Genomic DNA, 6000 nt, shown 5'->3' on the forward strand with positions numbered 1-6000 from the left:
AGCCCTGCCCTTCTCAGAGAGAAAGGCACCTAAGCCCAGGCTGGAGGAGCTTCCTCTCTGCTTGGGATCCAAAGCCGAAGACCCTTACCTGGAGTCAGGCACCTAAGCTATTTCTTACAAGGAACGTAACTCCACACAAAATGGAGGTGAGCAGTGGAGAAGAAGAAAAGGAGAGAAAAAACTTCTAGCCAAGTGGTTAGGGAGCTCATGTGGAAAAGCCTGGTTCAGCTCTCTCTGTCTGATGAAGAGAAGGGATATGAGCGTGGGTTTTCTACCTCCCAGGTGCATGTCCTAGCCACTGGACTATGGGCTATTCTGATGTGGGTCTTTCACACTCTCTCCTTTTGAACCTGTTCCATTGTGTATAAATAATTCAGTATGCCTTGGATCAGAGAGAGAGAGAATGAGAATGACTCCCCCTCCCCCCCATGCACCCCAGGCTGGTTTGTGCTGAGTTAGGCATGCTCTGAGAACGCCTACCCAGTCAGGACCTGCAGGTAAGATTGCAGGGGAAATGTCTAGTTTCACCTGGTTTGATGAGCTTGCTGAGGTCTAGGCATGAGGTAGGTGCCTGGGCGCCTGGACGGAGATAGGAGAGCACATGGCCGGAGGCAAAAATTTAACGGTGGAAACTGAGGCAAGGAAGGGATGTTATGCACCTCCAGCATTAGGCAGCAGCTTGTCAGGTGTTGATAGGGTTACTATATTTCTGGTTCTCAAAAACAGGACATTGCGGTGGAGAGAGCTGGATGGGGGAAGGGGCAGGAGGAACTGGAGTGGGAGTAGTTGGGAAGGTACCTGCAGCGGGGGAACTTACTGGAGGGGGCAGTGTCGCTCTCTGTCACAGTAGAAAGCCAGCTGGTGCAAGCCCAGGACGCAGCGACAGCCATCAATCAGTGCCTCCCTGCAGGACCTTCTCCCCAAGGCTGGGAGCTGGGGCCTGAGTGGGCAGAATCCAGCAGCTGAAATCCAAATCAGCTGTGGATGCAAGAGAGGGGCCAATCAGGAAATGGACCAATCGGGGCTCTTTCTGAGCTGCAGCATCTGCTCTGAGAAAATCCGGGACATTTCCTGTTATTTGAAAAATCCTCCTGGACAGAGGATGGAGCCTCAAAAAAGAGGCAATGTCCAGGAAAACCCAGATGTATGGTCACCCTAGCTTGAGGATTTATGTCACCCAAATTTTGGACTAAGGCTTTGAAGATGGGAATTAGACATCTAAGTCCTTTTGTGGATCAGGCCTTTTGTGAATCTTAGCTCCCGTAAGGAACCTCCAATGAGCTTCTTCAGTTAATGTATGTCAGTAATATATGTAATTCTTTAACATATTCAGTCCTCGAACACAAACAATGGGAAAAAAGTTGCATGGTTCTTCATGATCTGCCAAAATGATTTTTAAAAATGCTAATTAAACAATTAAAGAAACAAAGGTTCAGAATGAGGATGCCCCAGTGTGTCAGCTGGATGGTAATATATGAAGTAATTAATAAAAGAGGTCTTAGGAGCAATATTAATGCATCAAATCAATAGCCATCTGCTTCTGAAGTGTCAGGAGTTCTGAAAAGAAACAAGGAGGAAATGTCTGAGAAATTAAACATGATTGACACTGTAATTAAGGGTAATCAGAAAAACTTGCTCGGATTAAGTTTGGCTATTTTAATTGCTTCCTCAGCAAATTGTCCGATTGGGTATCTATCCTGATGCACAAGAATCATTTTCTCTCACTCTTAAGATGAGCCAAATCAGTAACTGTGATCTTGTCTCTTAAGGCCTTTTAGACTAAATAGCAGAGACTGTTGATGTAAGGCTAGGACATTGTCATAGCAAAAGGAGATATATAGTATCTTACTTTTCCTACAGCACTCAGTGTTCCAGATAGTTTTCATTTCCCACCTCTTACATAAAAAGGAAATGGTTTTCTGGGCAAGTGTATCTCTAAGAGCTGTGTGATTTTAATCAGTTCCGAATTGTGTCTTGATATTTAATGGGGGTTAGTATTTCAGAAATCAATTTTGACATCTGTTCTATACTTCTTAGGTGATTTTCTTTTTGTTGACCTGCTGCAGTGATTGCACATTAGGAATCATTACAGACCTTTGAAGAACTAGCCAATGTCTCTTTCGTAAAGCCACATGATCCTAGTGGATTATCACATGAAGCTGTTTAGGACTGGCATGACCAATTTACCTGAAAGGTTGTCCTTGCCTAGGTACAGTCTAAGGCAGATCAGTATTCTAAACAGTTCAAAGCTTTCCAAATCTCTAGCAGGAAAATACAATTATGTGAGGACAATCATTTTTAAGCAGAAAGAAAGAACAAATATAGAAACAAAGCGTTACCACCTGAAATTGGAGCATCCTGTCTCCAACAGTGTCCAACTACTGATGCTCGAAAAAGAGTAGGCAAAACTAATAATGTAACATGTACCGACAATGTGACTTGTGGGGTGTTAGGGAAAGACGGATTCCTTTTGCACACTTTCAGGTATCAGTTTCAGCCCTTCCAGAATGTGCTTTATCTTGACTTGTTTCAATACAAATATTCCTAGTGATCGTCAAATTATCCAGCCCTTTTAACAATGCAACTGCAATATTTGTCTAGATGCTGTCCTGCAGGAACTGATTTCAGACTAACTGTATCAGTAAACTGCGGGAAGAAGTGTTTCCTTTGATTTGTCGTTAACTTTTTTTATGTTAATTCCACCAAGTGTTCATCTGACCTCATGCTGTGGGACAGGGTAAAAGAGGGACTAATCTGTTTTCCCTCTGCACTTGTTAACTCTGAACCCCTCCCTCATAGAAATCCTCACTGATTCTCTTCCTTCCCAGGAACACTAAACTTAATGAGTGTCCATAAATCCAGATCTACTTTTGTAAAACTAAATGTTATTGAAATTGGCACTCTCCCAACACCAATAAGCCTAGAGGCTACTGAGAACGGAAGTGTTCTTGGGTGTGATGACAGACACCCAGAGAAAGATACTATCCCCATAACCAGAGCTGTGCTGTCTGCTGAGCTTTCATGTAACACTTTGTACATTTTGTCCTGTCAAGTTTGTGTAAAACCTATATGTCGTTTAACTGGATTATAACTGCTGGGGAAGTTGAGCTGCCACAGGGGCTCTATATTGTTATTCTCTATACTGCATAGAGAAGGTGTGGGGAAAAGATACTGCTGCTAATTCTGGGTTCCACTTTGTGCGTTCTGCAAAAGCACACAGGGACATGTCTAGCTGCTGTGGGGTTTAGCATATGTCCGTGAGGCCTGACAGCCCTTCCCTCCAGAGCCAGAGGACTAGTATAAACAGTCCCATTTGTACCAGTGACACCTGAACCAAAACTTCTCCCAAAGCCTTTGGATTGTGGAGCACTGCTTTTGTTTCCAACTTGCAATAGCAACGACTGCTCCCCCCTTCAGAAAGTAACCATTCGCTGGGAAAGGTCACCGAAGATCTTTGGAATGTATCAGAAGCCAGTTGGATGCAAAGAAGGATGAAGAGTAAAAGGAGTAGGAGAGCACTGAAGTTTGGGAGATCCAGCTAGGGAGCTTGCAGAGCATGGAAGATTCAGCCAGAACTCTCAGCACAACCTTTGCAAACCCCAGTCCCTGCTGCTGACACAAAGGACCCAGCACATTATAGTATTTCTGCCTTTTATAGTACTAGTCTATTTGCATTATATTTATTTGTGCAGCCTTTTTCTATAGCTGGTTAGTATCCACAGAGCATTCAGTGTGATCTGCCCATCTCCAATACATTTACAGTCCAGTTTGGTGCATTTATTTTAGATGATAAAACAACCCGTTAGTTTCTCCTCTGTAACCTAATTGCAATCAAATTATGCCCTCGGTAACACTTGTGCAAATCCATTGAAAGCTAATGGGGTGCTCAGGTTCAATCAAGGGCATATAAAGGTCTGCAGAATTGTTATCGCTGGTGGTGATATTGTGACCCAAGAACCTCTTAAGGAAAAGTGGCAAGAGAGTGCAAGGGAATTAAAGGAATCTCCTAGTTCTGGTGTGTACATTCTAGTTCACCAAAGAATGTCATGTGAGGTCTCAAACGAAAGCTGGTGTAACAATGGTCATCAATATCACTGTGAAATGTATGCACAGATACTCTCTAAGGAGTTATTTATATACTAAAAATACGTTCTTAAAGTCTGGGTGTGGCGGCTGGTCACCAGCAAAGGTGAAAAACATGTTTTCTGTCAGACAAGATATGTGTCTTCAGCCATCTGTTTACATCTTTGCTTGACAAAGCCCTGGCTGGGATGGTTTTGTTGGGGTTGGTCCTGCTTTGAGCAGGTGGTTGGACTAGATGACCTCCTGAGGCCTCTTCCAACCCTAATCTTCTAAGATTCTATGATCTAAAGTGAGAATTGTCTCATTCACAGTGGGTTTTCTATCACCAGTCTGAACTGAATGTAAATGAAGGATGGTGAGGACTTCAGAGAAAAAAAATCTAACGGGAAGAGAAAAAGAGCCACGGACAAGGGGGCAAGAGGGAAGAATCCTATCTGCAGGTATACATCAAAGGTTTGTTCCACTATATTTGGGCACAAAGGAGACGCTCTGGCACCCTTCACTGAAGGAATAAAAGGACCGGGCTTTTGCTTCTTGAAAAAGAGGTCTCAACCAGGCTGGGTTGAAAGCACTGAAGAGAACTTTGGGTGAGATAAACTTCTGTAGACAAGAGAGTAACTTCTTAATGAAGTTTAGTCTCTAGAAGGGGTGTTATGTTTTATAGGTAACCATTTATTTCCAATAATCTTACTCACTATCACATGGGCCCCTAATCTTTGATAACATATTCTAGTTTTCACTATAAATATGTCTCAGTGCTGTGGTGTTAAGTAAAATGCTGGGCCTGAGCTGAATCTTGCAGGCTAGTATGTACACTGTTCCTTCGGGAAAAGCAGACCTGGTAATTCTGTGAGAGTTCACTGGAGAAGGGGCTAGACACTGCAGGGGATGTTCTGAAAACTCAGGGGTTACTGCGTGCCTATCACTACCTGTCCAGAGAGAGCGAGGCCTGTGGAGGCGTAGAAGATCGTGCTTGTGCTGCCAGATGGTGTCGGTTTCAGGGAGTTGATCCATAGCAGACGGAAACAAGGCTGCTTCACACCAAGGGCAGGTGGTGGGGAGGTGCCTTCCAACCCTGGGTAGGGGAGTGTCACAGATGTGCAAGATGGAAAGAGCCCATTCAGATTGCCAAAGCCCAGAGTGAATTAGCGGGGCTGGTAGTTGTGTTTTACTTGTATACTGAGCCAACTTGATATGGAAATCAGGCACAATGAATACTGCTATTTTTTAACAATGTCATTATTCAGGATATAACCACATTTCACAATTGCTGGTCTCAAATTACCACCTCCTTCTCTTTCATCCATATTCACTCTCTCTATCTTTGATTAGAATGCATTTTTTTAAAAGGCTTACACATGCTTTTCTTTCTAAGGAAAGATAATTAGTGCACAAAACGCAGCATTTATCAATAACTAATACGGCAATAATAGAACGGCATGTATGTGGCACATCTATGAAGTCAAGGGGAAAGAGAATTTAATTAACCAACTTCCAAAGGTTTGTGACAAATAATCAAAGAAGGGCAGGGAAAGCATGTATTATAAATAATGGAAAATCCCATCTGTATCCTTTTAAAGCTCTACCCATATCATTCACCAAGTGTGGAATTCCTGCCAGTGCAGAGGGCTGGAGCAAGCTTGCCTTAAATGGTCCTTGTACTAGCTGTCTGCATAGCACTGAATTTCATCCAGTGTGTGTGAGTGTGAGTGTGTGTGTGCACGCACGTATGTTGAGCACACGCGACCTAAAAATTTATCATGAATGCTTTTGCTCCTTTCAGCTGCCTAACATCACATGAGATGAAGTGAAGTGATTTATCTCTGTACTTAACCACTCTAAATTATAGTAATTGTTCCTAATTGCTTTAATACTTTCTTCTGTGGGTGTTTCGTCGCCATGGTAACTAGTCATGTG

The sequence above is a fragment of the Emydura macquarii genome, unplaced genomic scaffold, assembly GCF_026122565.2.
Source record: "Emydura macquarii macquarii isolate MOO-44397 ecotype Brisbane River unplaced genomic scaffold, CSIRO-AGI_Emac_v2 contig_2768, whole genome shotgun sequence".
Classification (NCBI taxonomy): domain Eukaryota; kingdom Metazoa; phylum Chordata; order Testudines; family Chelidae; genus Emydura; species Emydura macquarii.